This window comes from Sminthopsis crassicaudata, chromosome 6 (assembly GCF_048593235.1).
Source record: "Sminthopsis crassicaudata isolate SCR6 chromosome 6, ASM4859323v1, whole genome shotgun sequence".
NCBI classification, from domain to species: Eukaryota; Metazoa; Chordata; class Mammalia; order Dasyuromorphia; family Dasyuridae; genus Sminthopsis; species Sminthopsis crassicaudata.
The window spans coordinates 254171555-254190869 of NC_133622.1; the positions used below are offsets into that span (position 1 = coordinate 254171555).

The following is a 19315-nucleotide window of genomic DNA, read 5'->3' on the forward strand; positions in this document are numbered from 1 at the left end:
GGTTATTTTTACCTTCTTTCTAAATCTGATTTTTCTTCTGCAGCAGGATAACTGTATACATATGTATACACATATTGTATTTAAAATATACTTTAACATATTTAACATGTATGGGTCAACCTGCCATCTAGGAGAGGGGTGGAGGGAAGGAGGGGAAAAGTTGGAACAGAGGGTTTGGCAATTGTCAATGCTGAAAAATTACCCATGTATATATCTTGTAAATAAAAAGCTATAATAAAAAATTAAATTAAATTTTTAAAAAAGCCACTTGGATAAACCCAATCTTGAACTAACTAATGGCAAGCTGTCCTTCTGATTCTATTAGAGGGATCTCCTCTAGACTTCATAAAGAGACAATAGGGTGTGGACAAGTCTCCGTCTTTGTTTTGACCAGTTGTTGTTCCTCCCTCCCACCTCCCACTACAAGGGGGTGGCCAGTTCCAATATTATTTTGCTTCAGAAAAGGACAGGGCCACTTTACTTTGTGAAGTGAAAGCATTTCTGGAAAGTTGCAGTTAATTATTGTTTTGTCACTCAAGCCTTGTTCTAAATATACTAGGAATGTCTACAGGGGTTACTCTGCTATCCCGTACATCACGGCCTTCTAATCGATCCGTTCGGTACACTTGGATCTCATGTCCCTTTCACATCTGGAGCTTCCTCGGTGACACATCAGATGATGATGCTCTTTGAGGTTGCTAGACCTCAGACTTTCACATTCAGCCTCAATCTGGGATTTAACTGCCCTTTAAAAAGAGGTCCTAAAAAAAAAAAAAGAGGTCCTAACCAGAAGCTGTCATTTTCCCAAGCAGCTCCCAGTGGTCCACAGTCCACATCTTTGTCCCCAAGGCCATTACTCCCTTGGGCTAAAAAAGAACCCAGACATCTGGGTGCCTCCAAGTCCCCTCAGAGATGGCCCGTAAAGACCGGTCCCCATGAAGAAAACCCAACTGAAAAGCTCCAAGCCACGGTGAAAAGGAAAAGAGAAAAGAAGTCGGCATATCTAATCATGAAGGATGATAACAAATATGGATAAACGTGGAAGGAAAGCAAAGGAGAGGGGAGCTGAAGAATGTGACCCAGTGGCTTCCAGGGAGTAAGTGCTTAATGGATCCTGAAGTAAAGCCAGTGGAAGGGAAAAGGCTGACACAGAATTCTTGCCATTTTGTAACAAGTCATTAATATTCTCCTTTTCAGTCCCCTCAAACTTCTGTCTCTCAGAATGTGGCCTGGGCTGCCCTCGAAGGGAGTGAGACTCCCATCCCCGGGGGTCATCGAGCAAAGGCTGGATAGCTACTTGTTCAAGATATTGGAACAGTAGAATGATAAAGTGGTAGAGATCTAGGCCTAAAGGTAGGCAAACCTGAGTTCAAATCCAGCCTCAGACACCAGCTGTGACACCAGTGAGTCACTCTCTGCTGGCTCAGTTTCTTCTTCTGTAAAATGGGGATAAAACAGCACCTGCCTCCCAGGTATTTTGTGAGGATCAAATGAGATAATAATTGTGAAGTGCTTAGCACAGTGTCTGTCTGGCATAGAGTAGGTGCTTTATAAATGCTGGCTGACTTGCCTGGGGGGCTGCTCAGAGTGAGTCACACAGTCCACAGCTGGGGCCCACCACAGACATTCCTTGGCCCCAGGGCTTCAGCTCTCAGGCCGGCACCTAACCATTCACCCATACTACCTCTTAGCAGGAATTTGGCAAAATTCCACAAATGTTAGTTATTCTGACACGTGGATTTTATGCGTCTCTTAGCTCCATTTCCCCTCAGCTACTATATAGCACACGACTGGCTTCTTATCAGCTTGCAGTCTACTCAGAATCCCAGATCATTTTCAAGATTGCTGGCTTACCATGCTTCCCCAATTTGGTATTTCTGAAGTTTATTTTTTTTTTTTAATCCGGATTTACAGGTCTTTCTCTTTATCCCCATAAACTTTTATCTTGCTGAAGTCTGCCTAGTGGAAGATCCTCTGGATCCTGACTCCAGCACGCGTTTGTTTGCTGGTTATCACTCAAATTTTTGCTCATCAAAATAAGTGTACAATGGGTCTAAGTCAGTGATAAAAATGGTATGCAGTCGCCGGGTCCAGCAGGTTCTCCGGTTCCTCTACAGGAGACCTCCCTCCAAGTCACCTTGGACCCATCGATGAATTCCCTTTGCCCTGAGCCATTCAAGCAGGTCCAAGGGCCCCTGACCCTATGACCGTCTGGTCCATCCCTCGATATCCACGAGCATTGCATGATGGACTTTATCCACAAATGTAGGTAACTGGTAACTTCCAGAGCATTCCTCTGATCCCCCACTCTAGTAACTGTGTCAGAAAGGAAATGAGGTTGGTCAGATGGGAGCTGCTTTTTAGGAAGCCGCTCTGACTCTGGGCGATCACGAGTATCGGTATCCTCATTTTGAAATGGACGTGACTGAGGCAGAATGCACACCAAACAGACGGGGCTTTGCTGACGGCGGAAGCTGGTGTCCCACTGGGGAAGAGGATGGGCGTCCCTGTTCTCCAGGGCTGCCTTTGTCCTAAGACCTGCCTCCCTTGCTCTCCATGCCCAGTTTTCAGGGGCATCTATTTACCTCTCAGGGAACCCCATCTGCTCCAGGACCAAGGTTCCTAGTTATTGCTCTGGGGCCGGAGCATTCAGGAGTGATTATCACCAATTATGAGCCAACAAGATCATGAGGCATGGAGAGCTGCCCTTGCTGGGCTCTGGGCTCACCAGTGAGGAATGGTGTTCCAGTCTGCCCATCGACGGTGGCTTCTAGAGCATGGCCAAGTGGAAGATCAAAAACCCCAAATTCTGCATGGCCCAAGTGGAAAATAGAAAACCCCAAGCTCTGCAGGTGCTTGCATGTCAAGAAGGAGCACAGACATGTCAGGGGGAAGCCTTTGCCTAGGAGCACATGCCCTCTTCCCCGGGGGCTGGTCCCAGCAGCCCCTGCCAATTCTCCAAGCTGATGTCTGAATGGGGTCAGCTCAGGGATGCTCCGGGACCCAGGCGGGCACAGCTGTCCCAGAGAGCTCCCGTTGGCTCCACTTGCACTCAGTGTCCAGCCTGTCAAAACAAGACTAAATTATTCATCCTCAGAAAACAAGAGCTTCCTTCCTGCATTGATCTGCCAAGCATCTTGGGAGATTTTTTGGTCGGGCCACGGCATTCACGAGCTGGGATGGGCTCCTCTGCAGGAAAGAGCTTTGTCCCCAAAGTGGCCGATGCCGTCCGAGGGAGGGAAGGTGAAACACGAGCACTAAGGCCGCGCGGGAAGGGCCCCCGATGAGAAGCGAGCGCTGTTCGGCCCAACCAGACGCACAGAGGATTTAGAGTTCCCGGGCCAGTATTACTTTAAATTGTTATTTTTTTCTTTTACAAGTATATACATGTGGAGACACTTTATGAGATGGAAGCCAGGAAGTGAGTGTTTGACCAGAAAGCTCTGGAAAGATGGCTGGGGGAAGGCGGAGGAGCGGTCATACCAGGGGTCAGGTGCTAGGTCTGGTGAATTATGGAGGTTCCGTGCTAGTCACTGAATGAATGAGAGAATTAATGAATGTAAGAGCAGATGAATCCATGATATTCCGAAACCCCCAGAAAGCCAGGAAGGAATATGACTGGGTATAAGCTGTCCTCTCGATTCCAGTCAACTTTCAATCGTTTGGGCACTAGGAAGCCGACCCCTGAGGTTCCCCCTTTGTGCTTCCGGCTCTCTGTGCCCTGTGACCTCGTGGGCTCATAACTGGTGATGATCAGACCTTTGTGTTCCCCTTAATCGCCTTGCAGGTTACCCTCAAGGACACCGTGGTCATGTTTCAAACATTTCTCTGCTTGTGACCCTCCCGGTCACAGAGAGGAGAAAAATCTCACTGGCCATTCTGCAGTGTCCTAGCAAGTCTGAGCAGTAGTTTCATAGGAGAGGAAGGAAGGAAGGAAAGAGAGAGGGAGGAAGAAAGAAAGGGAGGAAGGAGGAAGGAAAGGAAAGGAGAGAATAAGGGAAGGGAGGGAAGAATGAAGGAAGAAAGGAAGGAGGGAAGGGAGGAAAGAGGGGGAAGGGAGGAAGAGAAGGGAGAGGGAGGGAGAGAGAGGGAAGGAGGAAGTAAGGAAAGGAAAGGAGAGAATAAGGAAAGAAGGGAAGGGAGGAAGGGAGGGAAGAATGAAGGAAGGAAGGAAGAAAAGAAGGGAAGAAAAGGAAGGGAAGTAAGAGAGGGAGAAAAAAAGAAGAGAAGGGAAGGAGGAAGAGAAGAAACTAAGGAAGGAAAGAGGAAAGAATGGGAAGGAAGCAGAAGAAAGAAAGATGGAAGGAATGAAGGAAAAATAAATGGAAAGAGGGAAAGAGGAGAAAAAGGAGTTAAAGAGAAGAAAGGGAGGGAAGGAGAGGAAAGAAGGAACCAGGAAAGGAAGGAATGAAAATACAAAGGGAAAAAAAGAAAACAAAGGGAGGAGGGAAAAAGGAGAGTAATAAGGAAAAAGGGAAGGAAGGACGAAGGAAGGAAAGGTAGAAGGAAAGGAAGGCAGGAGGAAAGAGGGAAGGAAAAGGTCCTTACTATGTGTCTGGCACTGTGCTAAATACTGTAAATATGATCTCATTTGGTCCTCACTACAACCCTAGGAGGCAGGTGCTATAAGTGTCTCCATTTTACAGTAAAGAAAACTGAGGCAAAGAGTGGTTAGGTGGTTTCCTCAGGATGCACAGCTACTAAGTATCAAAAGTTAAACCTGCACTGGGGCCCTTTGGAGTCCAGGCCCAGCCCTCCGGGCATGTGCAGCCTCCTAATCAAGGAGGCGTTTGGGAGTTTGAGGTTGTTGTCGTTTCTGACTCTTTGTGACCCTATTCGGAGTTTTCTTGGCAAAGAAATTTAAAATCTCGCTACTATCCCAGTCCTCTCACTTTATGGATGAGGGATCTGAGGGCCCCATTTATGCAGATGAATGTGTACATGAAAGAAATTGGTTCAACAGTTACTCTGCCCTCATAAAAAAGGGGAAAGGACCCACCGGGGCAGGAATGTCTGTGGCAGCTCTTTTTGTAGTGGTAAGGAACTGGACACTGAGCGGATGCCCATCAGATGGGGAATGGCTGAATGAGTGATGGGGAATGAATGTTATGGAATATTACTGTTCTGTGACAAACGATCAGCGGGAGGATTTCAGAGAGGCCTGGGAGAGACTGACAGGAATTGATGCTGAGGGAAGGGAGCAGAACCAGATCATTGTCCACGATAACAGCAAGATTATTCCATGATCAGTTCTGCTGGACGTGGCTCTTCTCGACAATGAGACGATTCAGGCCAGGGCCAATGGACTTGGGATAGAGAACGCCATCTACACCCCGAGAGAGGATTGTGGGGGCTGAGTGTGGATCACAACATAGCATTGTTGCTTGCTTGCTTTTAGTTTTCTTTTTGATGATCAAAGAATGACATTTGTGGAAATGTGTATAGAAGCGTCACACATGTTTAAGCTGTTGTTACCATCTGGGGAGAGGGAGGGAGGGAACAGTTTGGAATGTAAGGTTTTGCAAGGGTGAATGTTGAAAACTATCTTTGCATGTATTTTGAAAATGAAAAGCCATTATTTAAAAACAGAAAACAAAAAGTTACTGTGTCCATCCCTGAGTAGGTACCAGAGACACAAATGCAGATAGGACAGGGCCCGCCCTCAAGGAGCTCACCTTCTGACCTGAAAAGTGGGAGGGGGACAGAGGAGGGTCCTTAGCTGGAAGGAAGCTCCCTACCTGAGAGGAGTGGCTAGAGAGACCCTTACTAGGTGCACCATGGAGCAAGCCAGTTGAACTCCCTACCAATTTCTTGATTTGAAAAAGGACATGTTTGATTTGATTTTTCCTGTGCAGCGAGCTAATTGTATAAATATGGATGCATATATTGGATGTAACATATTATCTCTTCCACGCTTAACATATATTGGAGTACTTGCCATCTGGGGGAGGGATGGAGAATTTGAACACAAGATTTTGGAAGAATTAGTGTTGAAAAATTATCCATGCATATGTTTTGAAATAAAAGGCTTTCATTCTCCAATTGAAAAATGGTCAAAGGATATGAACAGACAATTTTCAGATGATGAAATTAAAACTATTTCCACTCATATGAAAGAGTGTTCCAAATCACTACTGATCAGAGAAATGCAAATTAAGACCACTCTGAGATACCACTACACACCTGTCAGACTGGCTAAGATGACAGGAATAAATAATGATGAATGTTGGAGGGGATGTGGGAAAACTGGACACTGATGCATTGTTGGTGGAGTTGTGAAAGAATCCAACCATTCTGGAGAGCAATCTGGAATTATGCCCAAAAATTTATCAAATTGTGCATACCCTTTGATCCAGCATTGCTGCTATTGGGCTTATATCCCAAGGAAATACTAAAGAAGGGAAAGGGACCCGTATGTGCCAAAATGTTTGTGGCAGCTCTTTTCATAGTGGCCAGAAGCTGGAAGATGAACGGATGCCCATCGATTGGAGAATGGTTGGGTAAATTATGGTATATGAAGCTTATGGAATATTATTGCTCTGTAAGAAATGACCAGCAGGAGGAATACAGAGAGGCCTGGAGAGACTGACATCAACTGATGCTGAGTGAAATGAACAGAACCAGAAGATCATTATACACTTCAACAATGATACTGTATGAGGATGGATTCTGATGGAAGTGGATATCTTCAACATAGAGAAGAGCTAATCCAATTCCAATGGATCAATGATGGACAGAATCAGCTACACCCAGAGAAGGAACACTGGGAAATGAGTATCAACTGTGAGCATTTTTTTTTGTTTTTGTTTTTCTTCCCAGATTATTTTTAGCTTCTGAATACAATTCTTCCTTTGCAACAACCACAACAACAAAATTCGGTTCTGCACATATATATTGTACTTAGGATATACTATAAGATATTTAATATGTATGGGAATGCCTGTCATCTAGGGGAGGAGGGGAAAAATTTGGAATAGAAGGGAGTACAAGGGATAATGTTGTAAAAAAAATTATCTATGCACATGTACTGTCAAAAATGTTAAAATTATAAAATTAATAAAAAAAATAAAAGGCTTTAACTTAAAAAAAGAAAAAGAAAATAGACTAAAATTATATAAAAAAGGAGGCCCTTGTATTCAGCGACCTCCAAAGTCCTTTCCCATCCATGATTGTCTGGTCCCATTTCAGTTTTAGAACAAGCCCGTGAGAGGTAGCCAACGAAGCTCATTTCTGCACATGTAGAAACTGAGGCTCTTAGACTGAAATGACATAACTGTGCTCACACAGGTGTTAAGGTGCCAGAAGGGGATGAGAAGTCTGGACTTTCCCAAGGGACGGTTCATCCAAAGACCACACATATTTTTATAGAAGGAAAACCATAGATATACAGATATATCCTGTCCTTCATTTTTAGCTTTAATCAGTGCCCTTTGTAATCGTGTCATAGGGGATGGACAAAGTAGCAGAGAGAGGGCTAACATCAGAGAAGTCTAAGAAAGATTGCCGGGTGAGAGCAGGCTTCTGATCCCTCTCCATCATTTCATGGCTGCCTTCAGCTGCCCTCCCAGCTTCTTTTCTGCAAATGAAGGTAACAAGTCTGGAACCCATCAGGTCTCCATTACTATCACTCATGAGAGTCCCAGATGAGGTAGGGCGGTCTGAAATCCCAAAACCTCAGCTGTCATTGCAAGTGCTTTGCAAACCTTTGCTCGCCATGTCGATGGGGGCTGTTCTCGTGCTCATTCCAGATCTTTTGTAGCTCTCAGCCTCTTTTGGCCTTTCCTCAAACACGGCCCCATGGATCTAGGTATCCAGATTCAAAATAAATGAACTTTTCCCCAAATATTTTGGTGAAAATAGAAACTTTCCGTTTTATGAGATATTACTTTAGCCATCTTGCTGTACTCAAAGTCAAACAAAATATTAAGTCTTAATTCCATCTTCTTTCAACTGTTTAGCTTTGCCAGTGGACATTCAGATAAACATTCACCATGGAGATGAGCGGGCGGATTTGGCTTCCTGGAACAGGGCGCCATGTTGGATATATAATACTAATATAAGCTGTCCTTTAAGACTCAATCCTCCATGCATTAGCTATTTTATCTGGAGGCTTTATCTAAAGCCTTGTTTCTAAAAGACCTTTTCTGTTTGGGTTTGAGGCTCTTCAGATAGACAGAGAGAGGGAAAGTGGTTCTTGATGTAATCTGGAACTACTCTCCCACCTGTCACCCATACCTACAGCTCAGGGCCCCAGAGCTGGGGTGGGACTACATTCCCTCCCGATTCCAGGGACATTCCAGGAGCATTTGGGGTAATTTTCCATTGCTGTGGATAAGAAGCCCCCACCAGTGTGTTGTTTCCATGATTATCCCTTGATATCATCTGATGGTTCAGCCTCCATTAGCTTTCAGAAATGGATATTCACTATGGTAACATAATTGGTACCAGACTCCCCGGCCCGAATTATGTCATGGACAAGCATGTACAGAATCCAGGGGAGGGGAGGCCGGGGCCTAAAGATTAATGTGGCAGAAGGGCGACTCACAACCCCGAGGAAGATTTTCTATTGGATCTTTAAAAGCTCCTACCTGCCCCCCTCCCAAATATGGAGCTTCTTATAGAATCCTGAATCTTTCCCTCCTCCTCATGACCAATCTCTGCTTTTTTTTTAGGACAGCTGCTGTCCTAAGTCTGATACTAGGACACCTCTTAACCCATCATTCAATAAAGTACCTACTATGTGCCAGTCACCATGATAAGTCCTAGGGATACCAAAAAAGGCAAAAAATAATTTCTATTCTTTTTAGAAGCAAGTAGGCGATTCAGTGGGTAGAGCACAGGGTCTGGAATCAGGAAGAACTGAGTTCAAAACCAGCTTCAGACACTTACTAGCTGTGTAAACTATATATACATACATACATATATACACATGCACATATATAGTGTGTGGGTATGTATTTCTGTCACACTTAGCCACAATGTCTTTGATTAAATGGGTTCTATTAAGCTAGAATATCTCTCTTGGTTCAGGTTTATTGGATGGATATAAAGTCTTATCACTTACTTAAAGTAGAATAGAGGTCATTGATCAATTAACTTTATAAACCCTACTCTTATGGATGCTCAGATGCTGGACTTGGGGGTGCAGGGAATCTTGCAAGCATTCTAGTTGGGTTTGTGTGTGTGTGTGTAGCTCTCTATCACTATCCAGAGCGACCTCTGCTTTCTGCGACTCAGTTTCCTCCTCTGAAAAAAGGAGAAGAAAGCCAGTTTCAGTGTGTTTCTGGTTGTGTGGCTGCAAAGGGGATTGCTTTTCCCGATCTCTCTTAGCTGACTCCCAGTTAGTTAGCCTTTGTAACAAAATGTTTGTGTGTGTGTGTGTGTGTTTTATGTGATTCTTTTTTTGCTTTTTGTTTTCAAAGATCGTTCTCAACATTCCCCCTGGCAAAACACTTGCTCCAGATTTTCTCTCCCTCCTTGCCCCGGCCTCCTCCCCTAGACAGCAAGCCATCCAATATATGCTAAACATGTGCAATTCTTCTCGACATGTTTCTACATTTATTGCGCTGCCCGAGAAAAATCAGATCGAAAAAGGAAGAAATGAGAAAGAAAACAATTCAAGCGACAACAACAAAAAAGGTGAAAATGCTGTGTTGTGCCCCACACTCAGTCTGGGCAGTTTTAAAGAGAAGAAAAACAATTGAGCCAATGTCTTGTCCCTCCTCCCACCTTCTGGTCTGCTTCCTCCTGTCTTCTTGGGGAGGAGATCCCCACCTTTAACTGGCTGTGGAGGAAAGCCGGCCCCCAGAGAGATAAGGAGACCCACTTGTCCAGTGGTTCAGAAATCCCCAGTCTGCCTTGGAACGGCTCTCTGCTGATAGCTAGTGTGCCGCATCCCCTAACCAAGTCTCTGCCTCAACACAGCCAGGGAAGGATACCCGAACTTCCCCTCGGGGAACTCCAAGCCTGCTGCTTCCTGACAAGGCCAGCTTTCCTCGGGCTCTATTTGTACCTTTCCAACCTACTGGCCTGACTCTGTTCTCCTGAGTCCAAATAGGGAACGCCAAAGCCAGGATTCGAATCCAGGCCTTCTGACTCTGTCCTGTTTTTTGGAGTTTGGACAGGCGAGTAAGCTGCCTCCTTCCCTGGACACCCTAGTGCGCTAGTCTAAGCTTTGGCCTTAGTCCCAAGAGCCGAGGGAGAGTGGGAGGCCCCAAAGTCATTCTGAAGCCTTGTGGGTCCGTGGGGCCCCAGCGGAGAATAATGTCGCCGCGGGCTTCCTCTGTCGCCACAAAGCGGCCGGACGAGATTCGGGGCCTCTGTTTGCCAGGAGCAAACAGGTTGGGCTTGTATGTCACGTCTCCTCGGGGGCTCACTGGAGTTTCCGCGTCTGTCCTGTGAGCACCCGAGCACATGCCCCGCGGAACAGCCGGATGTTTTTGTTCCTCTGTTTACCTCGGCTGCTATTCCCTGAAATCCCCGGGGATGGCCTCCCACTGACGTGGGTTGGCCTTGGGCTGGGACTCGGCCAGAACGCCCATGGAGAAAAAGCTGAGGGCCCCAAAGGCCTTGTGAGGTAAGTGCAGATCACCCTGGAACGGGACGCATAGCTTCTCAGCCCAGCTCTGGCCCCCCTTCCCAAGGGGCTTCACCCCGCCCCACTCCTAAGGAGGATGAGGGCGGAAGGAGAGCTCTGGATTTAGAGCAAGAGTCTGGGTTTATATCCTGGCTGCCCGTGGGCTGCCTTGGTGGGCTTGCTTGGGGGTCCCAACCTCCCTGGGCCTCGGTTTCCTGATGTGAATGAGGAGGTGTTCCAACTCTGAAGTGCCACCTTGTGACTCCCCACCACTAGCTGATTTCAATCCCACCAGGGCAGATGCTGCGGCCCAGCCCAAGGCTGAATGCCTGATTCTTCCAGATCTTGCGGGAGGCCCCACCCCCTGGGTCTGCTGTGGCTCCCCTTCCTGGACCTGGGAAGTAAAGATTTCCAGCCACACAACTAGAAACTGAGCGTCACCTCCATTTGTCAGAAGGGGAAATCGAGGCTCGCTTAGGAGTCAGAGGCTCCAGACCCTGCTGCACCCGAGCTTTGAATCCCTGAAAGGCCGGCAGGACCCTCCCCTGCCTGAATACACCCATGGCCTAGAGCTTATTCTCTCTGATGAGGAGTAAATGATGAGGAGTAAACCGAGATGGATCAGTTCCTTTTCTCTCTCTACTTCCTTCCCCAAAGTAACCAAGGGTGGGTTCGGCAGCAAAGGAATTTGCTACTCAATGCTGTATGGAAACATCGTCTTTCTTGATTAGAATGGGAACACCGGAGCCGGTGGCAACATGGCTGCTTGGTACAAGGCCCATTTTGCAAAGAGAAGATTCCCATCTCTCTTTTATACCAGAGCACAAACATTCAGATGCAGTGATGTAAGGAGGTTCCGGAGAGTGATGTAAATAAGATAAGGACTCTCTTGTTGTCTTTTGGGGACAGACAGATGTCTCTTCCCCTGCTGTGACATTTGGTCTGTTTGAGCAGATTAGAATGGGGGGCTGTAAAACCCTGGCCAGCTCAGATAGTCCAAACTAGTTTGACCAGATCTTGTATCAAAGGTCCAAGTTCCAAAGGAAGCTGGAGATCAAACAAAGAATGTCAAGGGGCTCCCGCCCTCCACATCTCTAGACGGATCTCTTGGACTTCTCAGAATCGGGCGTCAGATTTGGAATCAAAATCGGATCCAGTCCTTTATCGCTATCCAGAAGGACCTCTGCTTTCTGCGACTCAGTTTGCCCATCTGAAAAAAGGAGAAGAATGTCAGTTTCCGTGTTTCTGGTTGTGTGCTGCAAAGGGATTGGACAATATGACCTATAAGGTCCCCAAAACTGCGATCTCTTGTAATTAGAGCCTCTGACCTTGGAGCCCAAGTGACCTTGGCGGACAGCCACTGCCCCAGAGCCTCTCATTAATTTGCTCGGGCCCAGAAATTAAGGGGAGCTGGGGAGGCCCCCATCTGCACATGGACAATATGGCGCACAATGCCCGGCAGAGAGAGAATCCCACTGTCTCGGAGAGGTCAGGGGGCGCAGGAGAGACGCCGCCTTCCAGGCTCTGCGATTGGCCAGTGGGCAGAGATAAAAGGACCTTGAAGGCCAGGCCATGGGAGGCAGTGGGGCCCACAGGAAGATGCTGGAGCAGGAGAAGCTCCGTGAGGCAGGGTCTCATCAAGAAGATCTTACAGCTGGGGGGAGGGAGATGGATTTGGGGGGCAGCGGCCCAGGAGGAGGTCCCCAGGCCCGGGGGTCTCTGGGAATGAAGAACTTCTAACTGCAACACAGACAGCCACGGAGGGAGGAGTGCCTGGCCCCCTGGGAAGATTTGACAGGAGCCAGTTGACTGACTGACTGGCTCCATCTCCAAGGTTCAAGGTCACTCCTTTGGGGGGGTCATCCCAGGGTGCCCATCCTCCCAGGCCTGGCCTGGATCGGAGGCTCGGGCTCGCCACCCTTCACATACCAGGGTTCCGGTTCCCAGCCCCCTCCAAGGACCTGGAGATCCAGCTTGTGGCCCTGCCCCTGCACTGGCTGAGTAACTTTGGGCCAAGCCCTTCCCCTCCTGGGGCCTCCCAGAACTCCTGGGAAAACGCAGGCCCAGAGCAGCTGGAGAGAGAGAAGTAGCCGGAGGGAGCCGCTCCTGGGCCTCCTGTGCGAGGCTTTCTACGGGGATTCTCTCCTTTGGTCCTCGGCGCAGCTCTGAGAGACGAAGGCTCTCATCATCCTCACTTTACAGCCAGGGAAACTGAGGGCAAGTTAGGGACTGGCCAGAGTCATGCAGCAGTGAGGGTTGGAGATGCTCCCGTGGCAGCCCCAGCTTTCCAGCCAGAACGGGGTCTCCCTCCGCACCTGCTGGCTGGGGGGCTGGGGCTCCGTGCCGGAGCCCCGATGCCCCCTGGGAGCCTGGCTTTGCCCCGGCTGGCGGCAGGGGGCTGGCGGCTGTGGCACCTGCGGCACCTGCGCCGTCAATGGGCCTTTTGTGAGCAGCTGGAAGGGGCCCAGAATGGGTGGGGCCTTCCACGGGCACCTTCCTCCCCCTGGAAATGTTAAAACAACACGCGCTTCCTCCCGGTCAGACTAGGGGGGTGAGGGGAAGCTTCAAGGAAGCTGCGGCCTGGGGGGGAAGGGGGGATGTGAGGGCAGCCCATTCACCGGCCCCGGGGGCGAGGCAGGACGCCTCCCCTGTCAGCCCGGAGCCTGGAGGGCCGTTAGAGAGCCTGGGTTCGAATCCCAGCTTCCCGGCGCTGCTGGGTCACCTGGGGGCTCACCCCCTCTGGGCTTCCCGCAGCTGAAGGGCCCGGGCCAGGGCTCCGACCACCCCCCAGCCCTGCTCTCTCGGCCTGTATGGGAGAAGCTGAGTCCAATTCCCCCCCCACACACACACACACACACAAGCCGCCTCCTGGACGGGGCCCCACCCACTAGTTCAACAGCCTGGGGCACCCCTGGGTCGGACACTGGCCGCTTGTTTCCCCAAACAGCCCTGGGGCGCCATGTCCCCGAGCCGCAGCCGGGCTGGGCATGTGAAGCCCCCAGAAAGCCCGGGCTGCCCCTCCCAAGCAAATCAGAAACTGATCCCGGGGTCTCAGGGGCCCCACCTCTGCCCCCTCAGGCTCTGAGTGCCGTCCCTTGAGGGCACACAGCACCCTGGAGAGCACCGGGCCACGGCCCTTAAGGGGCTTTCGGGAAGGCGCGGGGGGCAGGAGGGCCTGAGTGCAAATTCTGCAACGGCATTCTCTGTGACTGGGGCCTCTTTGAGCCTCGGTTCTGAGTCAGTAAGGCTGGTACCGGCAGGGCCTGGGCCAGGGGAGCATCTCAAGGAGACGAGGCTGGGGCCTGAGGAGCCTTGGCTTAGCTCGCAGGAGGACGCACCCCCTCCTTCCCCTCCCCCCCCCGCCCCCCGGCTGTTGCAGGCCCGGCCCCTCCCCTCAGAACAAAGCCCAGCTTTCTTCTTCATTGTTCTCTCCAAGACAAACTGGGCTTCCCCCGCCCCGGGATCTTCTCTCTCCCCAGTGATAAGATCGGCTTTCGCTTTGGGAGCTGCAGTCTAAAGGATGGGAGGTCTAAGGGGGGAGCTGGGGGGGGAGGGGGAGACACCGAGACAGAGACATGGATAGAGACACAAAGATAGAGACACAGAGAGAGACAGAGACAAAGGGGGGGAGGGAAGGAATGAAGAGAAAGGGAGAGGGGGTCATAGATACAGAGAGAGAGACAGAGACAGAAAGAGAAAGATAGAGATAGAGAAACAGAGAGATATGCAGAGAGAGAGAGAGACAGAGAGACAGAGACAGAGAAACAGAGAGATATGGAGAGAGAGAGAGAGAGAGAGAGAGAGAGAGAGAGAGAGAGAGAGAGGAGAGAGAGAGAGAGAGGGAGGGAGGGAGGGAAAAGAGAGGGAAGGAGGGAAAGGAGATATAGACACAGATAAAGACAGAGACAAACAGAGACAGTGGGGGGGGAACAGGAAGAAAGGAAGGAGAGGGGGAGAGGGAGGGAGAAAGAGGGAGAGGGAGACAGAGAAAGAAAGACAGAGACAGAGAGAACAACTGGCGCTCTTCTTGGGTTTCTGGGATGGAGAAGCCCACCTCTCCTGAGCCGTCACTGATGTTGCCTGCTCTGTTGCTTGACGTGCTTAGTCTGATGTTCTCCACAAACAGGGACGTCCACCGGACCCCTCCATCTTTCTGGGATCCTTGGGCGCGAAGCTGGGTCCCCTCCATGACGGCAGCCATGCCTTTGGTGGGGGCACATCTCTGTCTGAGGCCTCCCCTGATGTTGACGATGGGGGCTCTCCAGACAAAGCAGTCAGTGGGACCCGCAGCTGTGGCGACATCTTGGAAGCAATCAGGCAGTAGTAGACTGAGCTTTAAATATATATATATATCTTCTCCAATGGCATAGTTATAAAGCATTTCTCCCCACTTTGGGGCACACGATCCAAGAAATACATATACAATTATGTGGGGAAAACAGTAGATCTGAATTTAAATGGCACTGACAGTGAGGGGACATGTATAACATCTACAAATAGCCAAAGCGACTCGCAGCCATAAGACAGCAGAGAGTCAAGTTTCCTCTCTTTTTCCCATCCGGGCGTTTCTGGGCTTGCTCCTCTTAGGATGTGATGTCTCAATTGGCCAAGTCAATCTACTGCTGGACGAGGTTAACTGTTCAGTTGGATCCTCATTGGTCTCGCCAGCCACTGGGTCGAACTGGACAGTTGGCTGCTAGACGGCAGCTGCAGAACCATTGGGTGGCCAGTGCCTGGGCTCGGCCAGTCTGATTGCTCAGAAGCCACTGGGCTCTTTGCTGAGCGTAGAATCTCCTCCGGACAGATCAATGCCCAGAGTCCCTGAGCTCATTCCTTGCTAGAAAGCTCTCTACCACCTCCAGTTACCTTGGCTCCGTATTCCGGTGTCTCTTCTGCCAGGACAACAATGGGAGGTGGTTGACAGAAATCTCTTTACTTTGACCACCTGACGGCTTCAGTTCTGCTGTTGTGTTCCAAAGGGAAAATGTTCCATTATAGAATCACTCGGGGCAATGATTGGGTGATTTGGGAGGCAATATAAGTTCTTGTGGACCCAGTCTCTCCAGTATTAGCCAGCAGAGATAAAGGTCAAAGTCATGGACCAGACTTCAGACCTCCATCAGACATGAGGCATTAAAAAAAATATTATAACTCTTTATTGACAGAATATATGCTTGGGTAATTTTTTATAACATTATCCCTTGTACTCACTTCTGTTCTCACTTTTCCCTTCCCTCCCTCCCCCCTCTCCCCCAGAGGGCAAGCAATCTTATACATGCTAATTATGTTATAGTATATCCTAGATACAATATATATGTGCAGAACTGAATTTTTTGTTGCACAAGAAGAATTGGATTCAGAAGGTAAAAACAACAATGCAACAGTTTACACTCATTTCCCAGTGTTCCTTTTCTGGGTGTAGCTGATTCTGTCCATCATTGATCAATTGGAACTGGATTAGCTCTTCTCTCTGTTGAAGATATCCACTTCCATCAGAATACATCCTCATATCATTGTTGAAGTGTATAGTGATCTCCTGGCTGTGTGGAGCAAGTATGAAGTAAGGATACGGTGAAGAACTTACAGCAATGTTAAATTCCTTTTCTGTATTCTATCTTCTCTAGGTCTCTGTGCCCTGCATAGGTATGTTCAATGTTTAGGCTACTAATTGTTTAGTTTTTGAGATATATGATGACATTCAATTAACTGGTGGGGAAGGGGGGGCATCTATCTCTTAATGTTCCCCAAACTCATGATGTAATCCTTTTGCAATTAAACCTATAAAAACTGTATATCTTCCCTTAGTTCTTTAGCCCTTCTACCGTGAGCTTTCTTTCTTTCCCCCCTCACGGTGGAATTGCTCATTCTCATGAGAATTTGTTAAATAAACAACTTTTCTGCTTTTTACTTCAAGAGGTCTCTGAGAAGTCATTTTTGGATAGGATTTTCTATCTCTCACATGGCTCTGCTCATTTCACTCAGCATCAGTTGATGTAAGTCTCTCCAAACCTCTCTGTATTCATCCTGTTGGTCATTTCTTACAGAGCAATATTATTCCATAACATTCATATACCATAATTTACCCAACCATTCTCCAATGGATGGACATCCATTCATTTTCCAGTTTCTAGCCATTACAAAAAGAGCTGCCACAAACATTTTGGCACATACAGGTCTCTTTCCCCTCTTTAGTATTTCTTTGGGATATAAGCCCAGTAGTAGCACTGCTGGGTCAAAGGGTATGCACATTTTGATAACTTTTTGGGCATAGTTCCAGATTGCTCTCCAGAATGGCTGGATTTGTTCACAATTCCACCAACAATGCATCAGTGTCCCAGTTTTCCCACATTCCCTCCAACATTCATCACTATTTTTTCCTGTTATCTTAGCCAATTTTGCATTTCTCTAATCAATAGTGATTTGGAACACTTTCATATGAGTGGAAATAGTTTCAATTTCATCATCTGAAAATTATCTGTTCATATCCTTTGACCATTTATCAATTGGAGAATGGCTTGATTTCTTATAAATTAGAGTCAATTCTCTGTATATTTTGGAAATGAAACCTTTATCAGAACCTTTAACTATAAAAATGTTTTCCCAGTTTGTTGCTTCCCTTCTAACTTTGTTTTGTTTGTACAAAGGCTTTTTATTTTGATGCAATCAAAATCCTCTATTTTGTGATCAATAATGATCTCTAGTTCTCCTTTGGTCACAATTCCTTCCTCCTCCACAAGTCTGAGAAGTAAATGATCCTATATTCCTCTAATTTATTTATGATCTCGTTCTTTATGCCTAAATCATGGATCCATTTTGATCTTATCTTGGTATATGGGGTTAAGTGTGGTTCCATGCCTAATTTCTGCCATACTAATTTCCAATTTTTCCAGCAGTTTTTGTCAAATAGTGAATTCTTATCCCAAAAGTTAGGATCTCTGGGTTTGTCAAACACTAGATTGCTATAGTTATTCACGATTTTGTCTTGTGACCCTAACCTATTCCATTAACTAATTAACTAATTCCATCAACTAATCTATTTCTTAGCCAATACCAAATGGTTTTGGTAACTGCTGCTTTATAATATAGTTTTAGATCAGATACAACTAGGCTTTTTTTTTTTCATTAATTCCCTTGAAATTCTCGGCCTTTTGTTATTCCATATGAATTTTGTTGTTATTTTTTCTAGGTCATTAAAATAGTTTCTTGGAAGATCTAATCCAGTTCCAATTGATCAATGATGAACAGAATCAGCTACACCCAGAGAAGGAACACTGGGAAATGAGTGTAAACTGTTTGCATTTTTTGTTTTTCTTCCCAGGTTATTTTTACCTTCTGAATCCAATTCTTCCTTTGCAACAGCAACAACAACAAAAAAATTTTTTGGTTTTGCACACATATATTGTATCTAGGATATACTATAACATATTTAAGATGTATGGGAATGCCTGCCATCTAGGGGAGGGGATGGAGGGAAGGAGGGGAAAATTCGGAACAGAAGGGAGTACAAGGGATAATGTTGTAAAAAAAAAATTACCTATGCATATGTACTGTCAAAAAATATTATAATTATAAAATTAATAATAAAAATAATAATAAGAAAAATAGTTTCTTGGGAATCTGATTGGTATAGTGCTAAATAAATAGATTAGTTTAGGAAATAGTGTCATTTTTATTATATTCACTCAGCCTATCCAAGAGCACATAATGTCTTTCCAATTATTTAAATCTGACTTTATTTTTGTGTCAAGTGTTCTGTAATTTTGTTCATATAATTCCTGACTTTCCTTTGGATAGATTCCCAAATACGTTATACTATTGACAGTTATTTTGAATGGAATTTCTCTTTGTGTCTCTTGCTGTTGGATTTTGCTGGTGATGTATAAAAATGCTGAGGATTTATGTGAATTTATTTTGTATCCTGCAACTTTGCTAAAGTTGTGAATTATTTCTAATAGCTTTTTAGTTGAATCTTTGGGGTTTTCTAAGTATACCATCATATCATCTGCAAAGAGTGATAGTTTGGTTTCCTCATTACCTATTCTAATTCCTTTAATCTCTTTCTGGACTCATTTTTCCTACTCTTATTGCTGAGGATAGCATTTCTAAAACAATATTGAATAATAATAGTGATAGTGGGCAATCCAAGACTTTTTTTAAAGTTACCCTCAAAGTCAGGTTTTGAACCCAGTTCTTCTAATTACTCTCTCTGCTATTCTATGCTAACACAAAGAGAAGAGAATAAATGGTGGGAAAGAGCTAATAAGGCTTCCTAGAATAGAGAGTATCTGAGCTGAATGGAAAGAAGAGCTGAGGATTTAAGAGGAGTGCATTCCAGGTGGGGATGGCAATCTATGCAAAAGTACAGTGGTGGGAGATGAGAAGTAGGAAAACCATTAGGTTCCACTTTGTCTGGAATGGGATGGGAAGGTCAGGGAAGATAAGAGCTCAGGAGGAGAGGGCTGTCTATTCCAGCAAGCCTTTCCAGATCTCCTCTTGTCCCAGTCAGCTACTGAGTACTATTTTCCCATCCCACTGAGCCCTATTAATGAGCTGATCTTTCTGGAGAGGCCTTGGTGAGACTGCCTAACCCAGTGTGAAGAGCATTGGCTTTGGAGACCGAAAACCCTATGTTTGGTCCCACCTCTTGACATTAGCTGTGTAACCATGGACGAATTATCGTTTTCTTATCTTTAGAGAAGTAATCATGGTAGGAGTTCTATAATGACATCTATACCATGG

At 46.8% G+C, this 19315-nt stretch overlaps 1 protein-coding gene across 6 annotated transcripts in view; it reads left to right on the forward strand.

The window, feature by feature from the left end:
* The window catches only part of ANO1 (anoctamin 1), a 162513-nt gene that overhangs the window by 46454 nt on the left and 96744 nt on the right, over window positions 1-19315 (forward strand). The window contains exon 1 of one of the 6 annotated variants that reach the window (XM_074276731.1): window positions 10474-10576. The exons of the other annotated variants lie outside the window; for them this stretch is intronic. The gene's annotated coding sequence lies outside the window, so the exon portion shown is untranslated. Of the gene's footprint in view, window positions 1-10473; window positions 10577-19315 lie in introns of those variants that run through there. 6 annotated transcript variants of the gene reach the window in all.